This window comes from Rutidosis leptorrhynchoides, chromosome 4 (genome assembly GCF_046630445.1).
Source record: "Rutidosis leptorrhynchoides isolate AG116_Rl617_1_P2 chromosome 4, CSIRO_AGI_Rlap_v1, whole genome shotgun sequence".
In the NCBI taxonomy this organism is placed as follows: domain Eukaryota; kingdom Viridiplantae; phylum Streptophyta; class Magnoliopsida; order Asterales; family Asteraceae; genus Rutidosis; species Rutidosis leptorrhynchoides.
Window position 1 is genome coordinate 430,544,629 of NC_092336.1, and position 13,088 is coordinate 430,557,716.

The 13,088-nt window shown below is 32.3% G+C and overlaps 1 non-coding gene and 1 pseudogene across 1 annotated transcript; both read right to left on the reverse strand.

Moving 5' to 3' along the window:
- Positions 1-13,088, reverse strand: part of LOC139842093 (TMV resistance protein N-like) — a 283,902-nt pseudogene that overhangs the window by 52,731 nt on the left and 218,083 nt on the right.
- Positions 10,377-10,483, reverse strand: LOC139845842 (small nucleolar RNA R71). The gene has a single exon (XR_011758598.1). It is a non-coding gene; the product is annotated as a small nucleolar RNA R71 (small nucleolar RNA).

The following is a 13,088-nucleotide window of genomic DNA, read 5'->3' on the forward strand; positions in this document are numbered from 1 at the left end:
AACCATAATTTTTGGATATAGTTTCATGTTCATAATAAAAATCATTTTATCAGAATAACAACTTTTAAATCCAAGTTTATCATAGTTTTTAATTAACTAACCCAAAACAGCCCGCGGTGTTACTACGACGGCGTAAATCCGGTTTTACGGTGTTTTTCGTGTTTCTAGGTTTTAAATCATTAAGTTAGCATATCATATAGATATAGAACATGTGTTTAGTTAATTTTAAAAGTCAAGTTAGAAGGATTAACTTTTGTTTGCGAACACGTTTAGAATTAACTAAACTATGTTCTAGTGATTACGAGTTTAAACCTTCGAATAAGATAGTTTTATATATATGAATCGAATGATGTTATGAACATCATTACTACCTCAAGTTTAGTAGGTAAACCTACTAGAAGTGACAAGAAATGATCTAGCTTCAAAGGATCTTGGATGGCTTGAAAGTTCTTGAAGTAGGATCATGACACAAAAACAAGTTCAAGTAAGATTTTTACTCGAATTAAGATAGTTTATAGTTATAGAAATTGAATCAAAGTTTGAATATGAATAGTACCTTGAATACGAAAGATAACCTACTGTATATAACAAAGGTTTCTTGATCTTAGATGATTACTTGGAATGGATTAGAAAGCTTGGAAGTAAATTAGTAAACTTGAAGGGATTTTTGAAGTGTTCTTGAAGTGTTCTTCCTATGATGATTATAGCTTGATTCTTGAAGTGATTTTTGATGAAGATGATGATTAAATACTGGAAAAATACGTTCATAATAGTGTGTGTGTGTGTTGAGAGAGAATTAGAAAGAGAATTGGAAGTGAAATGGAGTGAATGATGAGTGGTAATTGGTGAGTGGTGAGTGGGGTTAAAAGGAGTTCTAGTTAGTTGACTAGCTTATGGTAGAAGATAAAATTGATTAGTCATACATGACATAATCAAGAGTGGAATCCCATGCTAGTTCCTATTGGTATATACCCATAGTAAGTACGTTTTGAAGCTGTGTATAATACGGGTAAGAATACGACTAGAATTCTTGATGAAAGAAAAGAATGGGAAAGTAACTGTAACCATTTTCGTTAAGTATGAGTGTTTTGATATATGTCTTGAAGTCTTCCAAAAGTATTTTAATACATCTAAATACACTACATGTATATACATTTTAACTGAGTCGTTAAGTCATCGTTAGTCGTTACATGTAAGTGTTGTTTTGAAACCTTTAAGTTAACGATCTCAATTAATGTTGTTAACCCATTGTTTATTATATCTAATGAGATGTTAAATTATTATATTATCATGATATTATGATATATTAATATATCTTAATATGATATATATACATTTAAATGTCGTTACAACGATAATCGTTACATATATGTCTCGTTTCGAAATCCTTAAGTTAGTAGTCTTGTTTATATGTATATAACTCATTGTTAATATACTTATGGAGATACTTACTTATCATAATCTCATGTTAACCATATGTATATCCATATATATATCGTCATGTCATTTTTACAAGTTTTAACGTTCGTGAATCGCCGGTCAACTTGGGTGGTCAATTGTCTATATGAAACATATTTCAATTAATCAAGTCTTAACAAGTTTGATTGCTTAACATGTTGGAAACATTTAATCATGTAAATATCAATCTCAATTAATATATATAAACATGGAAAAGTTCGGGTCACTACAAACAAATCTGTACGACCTTCTTAATTTATATTTTAAATATTTAATATTAATAATTTAATAATTATATAAATAATAATAATAATTATATTAATAATAATAATAAATAATAGTGATAAAAATAGTAATGTTATTATTAATATTAAAGTGTATTATTTTCTAATAACAATAGTAATGATTATAATAATTTATAATAATAATACTAATAATTATTAATAATTATGATAATAATAATATCTATTAATAATACTAATATTAATCAATAATAACAAAAATTGAAATTTTTATTATCAGTTATAATGATATTAACAACGATAACAATAATAATATTATTAATTTTATTAATAACATTACTTATAATAATATGAATGTAATTAGTGATAATAATATTAATAACAACTTATACATATCCTTCTTCATTTATATTAAAATTTATAATATTAATAATACAAATAATAATACTAATATTAATAGTAATACTAATAATGATAGTAATACTAATGATATTGATATAACAAATTATGCTTATCAAGTTTCATATCTATATATTAGGTATTATATTAATAATATTAATAATACTGATATCAATATTAATACTGAAAGTAATATTCATTAATATTATAACTATCTTGTAATTATATTTTATATATTAACACTACATATTATTAATTATGTAATATTTATATAACATTTTCGAATATTTAATACAATATGCATAGTATATTTAATTGTGTACAAAAATCATATATATAAACATAGATTCATTCTAAATACCAGTTTAATTATTTTGTATCATACATTACACATTTGATTCTAGTGTTTCAATTATATTTTATAATTTCAGATTGTTATATATACTTACATTTACATAATATCTACATTTTTATTTACAAACAATTGTTCGTGAATCATCGGGAATAGTCAAGGTCAAATGCATTCATGAATAATAGTTCCAACATTTTGAGACTCGGTTTAATAGACTTTTCTTATCTTGTCGAGATCATAAAAAGATTAAGTTTAAATTTGGTCGAAAATTTCTGGGTCGTCACAACGTCTTTGTCTCATGTTCAGTTGCTTTTGATCAAAGATGTGCTAGAGAATCTTATGATCGATGAATATGGTGAATTTGATTCCATAAAGATAGTGTCACCACATCTTTAATGCGAATACTACAGCTCCTAGGTCCAAGTCGTGGGTAGTATAGTTCTTTTCATGCTTCTTTAATTGTCGGGATGCATATGAAATGACTTTCTGGCGTTGCATTAACACACACCCAAAACCTTGGTTTGAAGCATCACAATAGACTACAAAGTCATCAGTTCCGTTAGGTAGTGATAAGATTGGTGTGGTAGTCAACTTTTATTTCAGGGTCTGAAACGCAGATTCCTGTTCATTAGTCCACTCAAACTTCTTATCCTTATAAGTTAACTTGGTGAGTGGTTTGGCAAGAATGGAGAAATCTTTGATAAATCTCCGATAATAACCAGCAAGTCCTAAGAACTGACGAATGTGTTTCGCGTTCTTAAGTGTTTCCCAGTTCTGAATAGCCGTGATCTTTGCGGGGTCAACATGTATCCCATTGCTGTCAACTGCATGTCCCAAAAACTGAACAATCTTCAACCAAAAATCACACTTGGAGAACATAGCATACAACTGTTCCCTTTTTAATAACTCCAGAATTTGTCAAAGGTGTTGTTCGTGTTCTTTCTCACTCTTAAAGTAGATGAGAGTATCGTCGATGAAAACAATCACAAACTTATCGAGATAAGGCTTGCATACTAGGTTCATGAGATCCATGAATACAGCTGGAGCGTTAGTTAATCCAAAGGGCATTACTAAAAATACGTAATGTCCGTAACGAGTCCGGAAGGCAGTCTTGGAAATATCAGATTCCTTAACCTTCAACTGATGATAACCCGACCTAAGATCAATTTTTGAATAAATACTTGACCCTTGTAATTGGTCAAATAGGTCATCAATACGTGAAAGTGGATAACGGTTCTTGATGGTTAACTTGTTGAGTTCTCGGTAATCAATACACATTCTCATTGTGCCATCTTTATTTTTGACAAAAAGAATGGGTGCTCCCCACGGAGATGAGCTAGGATGAATGAATCCTTTCTCTAAGAGTTCTTGTAGCTGAATGGATAATTCCTTCATTTCAGATGGAGCTAGTCGGTATGGAGCCTTTGCAACAGGTGCAGCACCGAGGATCAAATCAATCTGAAACTCAACTTGTCTTTGTGGTGGAAGACCAGGGAGTTCATCAGGAAAAACTTCAGGAAAGTCTTTAACAACGGGAACGTCTTCAATACGCCATTCATCTGGCTTGACTTCTTTTATGTGAGCCAAAATGGCTTGACATCCTTTCATAAGGTACTTTCGGGTTTTGATGCATGAGATAAGATTAAGTTTGGAACCACCCTTGTCTCCTTGGATGACAAGAATTTCACCAGTTTCAAGAGAAATATTAATTGTCTTATCAAAACATTGGATATCCACTTTCATCGGGGATAACCAATCCATCCCTAAGACTACATCAAAGCTTCCTATTTCAACAGGCATTAAGTCAACCTTGAAGGTTTTATTGGCTAGAGTCAGATTACATTCCTTGTAGATTCGGTCAACTTTTACAAATTTCCCGTTGGCTATTTCTACAAGACACTTAGTGTCTAATGTTTGAGGTTTTTCGTCAAATAAGGTACATAATTCAATAGACACATAGCTTCTATCAGCACCAGTATCGAATAAAACAGAAGCATAGCAGTTGTTGACAAGAAACGTACCAGTGATGATGTCATCGCCGTTCCTAGCTTCTTCAACGGTCATGACGAAAGCTCTTCCATTAGCAGTATCAGTTGTTGTAGTCTTGTTCTTAGGGCAGTTGTTCCTGTAATGCCCCTTTTCCCCACAACTAAAACAAGTAGGCATGGTTGGAGTTGTATTTATAGTAGGCGGAGTAACTTTACAATTCTCGGTCGAGTGACCAATCCTCTTACACCTTTCGCACTTAGCAGTGCACAACCCATGATGATGTTTATTACAGTGTTTACATTATGGCTTTGTTCCAACATAACCACTTTTTGTAGTATCACCAATCTTTTTGTTTGAATTCTTACTTGAACCTTGAGTATGCTCAAACTTTCTTTTGTTATCAGTAGTCTTCACTTCGGTTTGTTTTTCCTTGCCATTTCTTCTTGTAGCCACAACCAGGTTTTGGGTCATTAACATCGTAGCCTCAATAGATTATTTACCAGCAGCTATAACATTCCCCTGGATTTGAGGAGGAAGACCGATGATATACTTTTCAATCTTCTTGCTCTCAGGAGTAACAATACTAGGGCATAGAGCAGCTAGCTCCAAAAATCGGTTGTTGTATTCCTCAACTTCAAGATTTTTCATTCTCAACTCCCAAAATTCGACTTCAAATTTCTGAACTTGATTCCTGGAACAATACTTGCCAGCCAGCATGGTTTTTAATGTTTCCCAGGGTATGGCTAGGGCAGTAGTCCATCCAACTGTACCAGCATAAGCAGTCCACCAAAGTTAGAGCTCCACCAGATAGATTTCCAGTAGCATACTTGACCTTGTCAGCTTCACCGCAATTACTCAGACGAAATACAGATTCCATCTTTTCGAACCAAAGGTTTAGTTCAATTGGTCCTTCGGTCCCTTTATAGCTTGGTGGATTACAATTCATAAATTCTTTATGTGAGCATGAGTTCGAAGGGTTTCAGTTTCCGTTGTTGTTGTTTTGATTATTGTTGTTGCCTTGAGCGGCAACAAGGAGTTTCAAAATTGTTCATTTGTGAGAGTAACGTTAGGAGAGTTGGTGTCGTTACTTGGTTGTTTTTCCCCAGCCATTGTTCTTCAATACATAATTACAATATTAGTTGAAGAGTTATGGTGCAATATAATTTGTACTTATAATCAATAATCATCACATAATCACACACATGTGGCTAAGGCAGGATAAGTCAAAATATAAAAACAACCACTTAACATGTTATTAATAACGAATGGATAAATCATCCTTATTATACAAAGGAGATGAGAAGTACAGTAGGAAATGCCTTTACATAGATGAAATAGAAATAACGGACGAAACGAAAATCCTAAGAATTATCAGTCTTTCTTTGAAGTGGAGGTTTTGTGTTGATCCTTGAAGTAGCTCACAAGATACATTATAGATTTCTTGACCTCTGCAATCCTCTTGTCTTGCCTAGTAACCATTTGGGAGAACATATCATAGACTCTCTTTACATCACTGTTAAGATAGTCTTGACGTTTTTCCATCTTTACCTATTGTTCATGAGATGACTTCTTCATGTTGTCGACATGCATTTGTAGGTTCATAATATCGCACTGGATAGTAGTGTTGTTGTATTCGGTGTTAGTGAACTCAGACATTTTAGGTTGTTTGGAAGAACTAGAAATATTCGCAGCAGGTGTCTCAGGTTCCTTCCTTTTTGGTGAAAGAGTTTTGGTAATAATGGGAGATTCGGGTTCATCTTCAGAGGGTTCCTCTTCCTCCTCCTTCTCCTCGATAATCTCTTCTACCTCTCCCTCATATTCCGAGTCCGAAGCGTCATTCTCGGTGTCACCATCATAAGCTTCATTTTCCGTAGAAGACTCGTCCTTAGGTGAGAAAGGTGGGTGATAATGCTAAAAACGAACATATATTTCATAGCATTATCCTTCAAGAAAGACAAGCTTTTAATTGCAGTTGTTCTATTTACAAGTGATATTCGTTTAAATAATAAAAGGTGAAGACAAAAGACAGAATCGACAATTTGAAGAAGCAAATAACCAAAAAGCTAAAAAGTACAAAGTACAATCCAAGTGGTTCAAATTATTGATAAGAAACGTCTAAAAATTACAAGAGTACGAGCCGCGAAACGCAAAGTACAAGATATTAAATCATACGAAAGGACGTTCGAAAATCCGGAACCGAGACATGAACCAACTATCAACGCGCGACGCAATGGAGCTAAAATTACAAGTCAACGATGCACAAGAATATAATATATATATATATATATATATATATATATATATATATATATATATATAAAATTATAAATAATTATATATATTATATTATATAATAAATAAATTAAGCTGCCCACGTTTTTGGAATCATTATGTGCTGTCACAGAGGGTCATGCGATCGCATGGCCATGAAGCTTATATTCTATGCGATCGCATGGCTGGAATAGTATGGTCAGGTCCTATAAATGCAACGAATACTGGCCGAAATATGTACACCATATCATATATCATACTCTCTCTCAATATATTTATATTTATAATTTTAATTTTAATTTCAATTTTAAGTTAATAATAATAAGGTTATAGTGGCGAATGTTTTAAGTTTGTAAGTCGAAATTATGTCCGTGTAACATTACGCGATTAATACTCATTGTAAGTTATGTTCAACCTTTTTAAATTAATGTCTCGTAGCTAAGTTATTATTATGCTTATTTAAATCGTAGTAATCATGATGTTGGGCTAAATATTAAATACGGGGTTATTGGGCTTTGTACCATAATTGGGGTTTGGACAAAAGATCGACACTTGTGGAAATTAGACTATGGGCTATTAATGGGCTTTATATTAACTAAACGATACCTCGTTAATTTAATATAAAGGTTACAATTTGACGTATCTATATATAACCACATACGCTTAATCAGGTACGGTGGGCGGGATATTTATAAATACGAATTATTGTTCATTTGACCGGACACAGGGATGGATTAATAGTCACTGGACTCATTAAAACAGGGGTGGATTACATTCAAGGGTAATTGGTGTAATTGTTAACAAAGTATTAAAACCTTGGATTACACGAAGTCGATAACCTGGTGTATTCATTAAACAAAGTATTAAGACCTTGTTACAGTTCGAATCCCCAATTAGTTGGAATATTTGACTTCGGATAATAAGATTAATTTGACGAAGACCTAAGCACTTTATAATTATGACTGATGGACTATTATGGACAAAACCAGATGGACATATCGAATAATCCAGGACAAAGAACAATTAACCTATGGTAATAAATTAAAATCAACACGTCAACATCATGATTACGGAAGTTTAAATATGCATAATTCCTTTATTTTATATCTCATCGTACTTTTAATTATCGCAATTTTATTTATCGTCATTTTATTTATCGCACTTTTAATTATCGCACTTTTATTTATCGTCATTTACTTTACGCTTTAAATTAAGTTGTATTTATATTTAATATTTTACATTAGGTTTTAATTGTGAATTAAGACATAAAATCGACAAACCGGTCACTAAACGGTAAAAACCCCCTTTTATAATAATAATAATATTACTTATATATACATTGATACAAATATAGTTTAAAATAAATATAGCGTTAAACTCAGCTAGCTCCCTGCGGAACGAACCGGACTTACTAAAAACTACACTACTTTACGATTAGGTATACTGCCTATAGTGTTGTAGCAAGGTTTAGGTATATCCACTCTATAAATAAATAAATAAATAAATAACCTGTGTAAATTTGTATCGTATTTAATAGTATTTCGCAATAAAAATATAACTATTTCGTATACACCTCGCAATACATCAAGTATTTTTGGCGCCGCTGCCGGGGAACTTCAACAACGCCGAAGCGAAACGCTATAAAAAATTAGTTTTTAAGTTATTTTTGTAAAAATATATTTATATACGTTTTAAATATTAAAAACAAAAATATAAAAACATAAATAAAATAATAATAATAATAATAATAATAATAATAATAATAATAATAATAATAATAATAATAATAATAATAATAATAATAATAATAATAATAATAATATATCTATTTAAGTGTTTAAAAAGAAAATATATTTTATAAAAGTATTTTTTTTAGTTCTTAAAAAAATTAAGTTTATTTTAATAAATATTACTTATATAAATTTAGTAAAGATTATAAAGTAAAATGTAAAAAAATAAATATATATATACGCTGAACCTACATTTTTTTTACCTGCACTTAATCTGAGCCTGCACTCCATGCGACCGCATGGCCCAGACACACATAACTCATGCGATCGCATGAGTGTGTTTGACAGGTCTGATCCTAGTCCGACCAAATTAGGGTTTACGGTTATTATTATTATTAATTAAGATTAGGGTTTAGTTATTAAATAGTTAGTTTAGTTTTTAATAAAATTTGTGTTTTTAAGTTTTAATTAGTTTTATTAATTATAAAATTAATACTTTTATAAAATAATAATATAAAAATAATATTTTTATAAAAATAAGTAATTTTATTATTTTTAATTGTATATTTTTAATCGTTTAATTCGTAAATTGTATATTTATCGTTCGTACTTAGTTTTAAATTTATTATTTGCCGTAGCCATTTTATATTTCTAGATTTTTAGGCTTTGCCGTAAAATTCCTTAAGTATTTTTTCTTTAGACTAAGATTTAGGTGCTTTAAAATTTTACGGCGTCGCTTATCGCTTTCATATTTTATAGATTTTAGTGCCTTTTAAGTTATTACCATTTTGGATATAGAATTCTTTTAAGCTTTAATTCCTTTAGACGCAACTTTTAATATTTAGTTTTTAGACTTTTAAGTATCGACGCTTTACTTTCTTATTTTTGTTTTTCGACTTTTTATTTTTCGACCTTTTATTTTTTGACGTTTTTCGACGCAATCTTTTTCTTTCTCATTTCTACGCTCTAGTTTTTAGGACATAGAATTTTCTTTATCTTCTTTAAATTTCGACGAAAAATTATTTTAAGCGGTTAAATTGATAGACATCCAAAATTTTCTGGTTCGTATTAATAGTTGGATTTGTTAGTGGCGAGTTGTGGGCTTCTGATTTAAAGGGTCCTGACTACCTGCTGCATCTATTGGCTATTCAAAACGTGGGCAAAATCAAAAAAGTCTATTAATTTGATAGCTTATATAATTTTTATCTTTATAACTAATAGGATATTCAGTGAATGCACCGAGCAAACCGTTCACCACCTTTCATATGTTCACCACCTGTAACTCGATCAAGACATCTAGCCAATATTGTCGCCGTTGATTTTTCTTTAGAATCGTCATCTAGTCGACCAAGTACTCCAATTCAAATTTTCGATAATCCATTTTTTGAACCCGACCTCACAATTGAGAATCCGGAGGATATTCAGGGACAATTCAGAGATCCTGAACCACTAATCATTCCTCCTGAACCACAAATCACTCATCCAGAGATTGTCGAGAAAGAAACCATTAAATCAGAATCCTCTAGTGATTCAGATTCAACAAACTCAATCATGGAAAATCCGGAACCTCTAAGTATGGAAGATTGAATGAGGGCTAAACGCACTGGCCAAGGTCACGCAATTACTCAACCAGACATTAATGCACCAGATTATGAAATTAAAGGACAAATCCTACACATGGTAACTAATCAATGCCAATTTAGTGGTGCGCCGAAGGAAGATCCAAACGAACATCTTCGTACCTTTAATAGGATTTGTACACTATTCAAAATCAGAGAAGTTGAGGATGAACAGATATATCTCATGTTATTTCCCTGGAATTTAAAGGGAGAGGCCTAAGATTGGTTAGAATCGTTACCTAAAGGGGCGATTGACACATGGGATGTTTTAGTTGAGAAATTTCTTAAACAATTCTTTCCGGCATCTAAAGCTGTGAGACTTCAAGGAGAAATTGTTACGTTCACGCAAAAGCCAAATGAAACTTTATATGAAGCATGGACAAGATTTGGAAAGTTGTTAAGTGGATGTCCTCAACATGGTTTAGACACTTATCAAATAGTACAAATATTCTACCAAGGATGCGACATTACTACACGAAAAGACATCGATATAGCAGCTGGGGGTTCCATTATGAAGAAAACTGCAACTGAAGCTTACAAAATTATTGATAGCACTACCTCCCACACACATGAGTGGAATCAAGAAAAAGACATCGTTAGATCATCTAAAGCAGCTAGAGCCGATTCTAGCCATGACTTTGATTCCATTTCCGCAAAGTTAGATGCTTTCGAGAGACGAATGGAAAAGATGACTAAGGATATTCACGTAATACGAATTAGTTGTGAGCAGTGTGGAGGACCAAATTTGACAAAAGATTGTCTCAGTATTGAACAAACAATGAAACAAAGAGAGAATGTTTCATACATGAACCAAAGGCCTGGAAATAATTATCAAAATAATTATCAACCGCAAGAGCAAACTATAATCAAAATCAGAATTATAACCGAAATGTTCCATACAACAACCAACAAGGTCCTAGCAATCAACAAGTATCTACTAATACTTACAATCAGTAAAGACATATTTTTCCAAATAAACCACCACAAACCGATGATAAAAAGACAAATTTAGAAGATATGATGTTGAAGCTAGTTGAATCTCAAACGAAGTTTTTCACATCCAAGAAACAAACTAATGGACAAAATGCTCAAGCATTTAGAAATCAACAAGCTTCTATTCAAAATCTGGAACAAGAAGTAAGCAACCTAGCAAGGTTGATAGGTGAAAGAAAACCGGGAAGTTTACCTAGCGATACAAATGCTAACCCCCGGAATGAAACAGCTAAAGCCATTACCACGAGAAGTGGTATTACACTTAAACCACCTGAAATGCCTGTAATTTCTGATGACGCTATTCCTACTACACAGGCACCACAACTTGAACAAGAGAAGGATTCAGAACCGGTAGTTGAAAAGGTTAATGAAGATAACACAGTTAAGGCTAAACCTTATGTTAAACCATACCAACCACCACTTCCTTACCCAAGTAAAATGAGAAAAGAAAGACTTGAAGCCGAGCAATCTAAATTCTTGGATATGTTTAAACAAATAAATGTCAATCTTCCTTTCATTGATGTGATTTCAGGAATGCCTAGATATGCTAAATTCCTGAAAGATCTAATCACAAATAGAAAGAAAATGGAAGAACTCTCGGCTGTTATAATGAATGCTAATTGTTCTGCAGTGCTGTTGAATAAGATACCAGAAAAACTCTCAGATCCAGGAAGTTTCACAATTCCATGTTTTCTGGGTAGTCTTAGTTCAATAGAAGCATTGGCAGACTTAGGTGCTAGTATAAATTTAATGCCGTATTCACTATACGCTAAACCAGACCTCGGAGAATTGAAACCAACACGAATAAGCATACAACTAGCCGATCGATCAGTAAAATATCCTAGTGGGATAATGGAAAACATGCTAGTTAAAGTTGGTACTTTAGTATTTCCAGTAGATTTTGTTATTCTGGACATAGAAGAAGATTCCCGAGTTCCTCTTATATTAGGAAGACCATTCTTAAACACGGCCAAAGCAATAATAGACGTGTTCGGTAAGAAACTGACCCTAAGTATAGAGGACGAAAGTGTTACCTTTTCTGTTGATAGAGCCATGCAATAATCGCAATCTGTAGATGATACATGTTATTACATTCAAACTATAGATTCACATGCAGAATTGTTACAAGAATTTCCAGAATTACAAGGAACAGGAGAATGTTCTTTAGGAGAAGGAACTGAACCAATTGATGAAGCTGAAATGTTAGCTACACTCATGGCTAATGAATACGAACTAACAACAGAAGAAATTCAAATGCTAAAAGAGGAAGACATATATCGATACAAATCATCGATAGAAGAACCACCGACATTAGAGTTAAAGCCTCTTCCAAACCATTTGGAATACGCTTATTTACATGGTGAATCTGAATTACCTGTAATAATATCGTCTTCTCTTACGAAAAATGAAAAATCTTGACTTATTTCTATGCTAAAAGCTCATAAACTAGCTATTGCATGGAAGATTCATGACATTAAACGCATAAGTCATTCGTATTGCACACATAAAATCCTTATGGAAGAAGGCCATAAAACCTATGTGCAACGCCAACGAAGACTAAATACTAATATGCAAGATGTTGTTAAAAAAGAAATTATTAAACTGCTAGATGCATGTTTAATTTATCCAATCTCTGATTGTCCATGGGTAAGTCCAGTTCAATGCGTACCTAAGAAGGGTGGAATGACTGTCATCACAAATGAAAAAAATGAGCTTATTCCTACTAGGACTGTAACAGGATGACGTGTCTGTATTGATTATAGAAAATTAAATGACGCCACCAGAAAAGATCACTTTCCCTTACCTTTCATTGATCAAATGTTGGAAAGGTTAGCCGGGAATAGTTACTATTGTTTTCTTGACGGTTTTTTCGAATATTTTCAAATTCAAATAGCACCCGAGGATCAAGAGAAAACCACGTTCACGTGCCCTTATGGTACTTTTGCTTACAAACGCATGCCATTTGGACTTTGCAACGCCCCTGCAACCTTTCAAAGGTGCATGATGGCGATTTTTCACGACATGATAGAAGAAT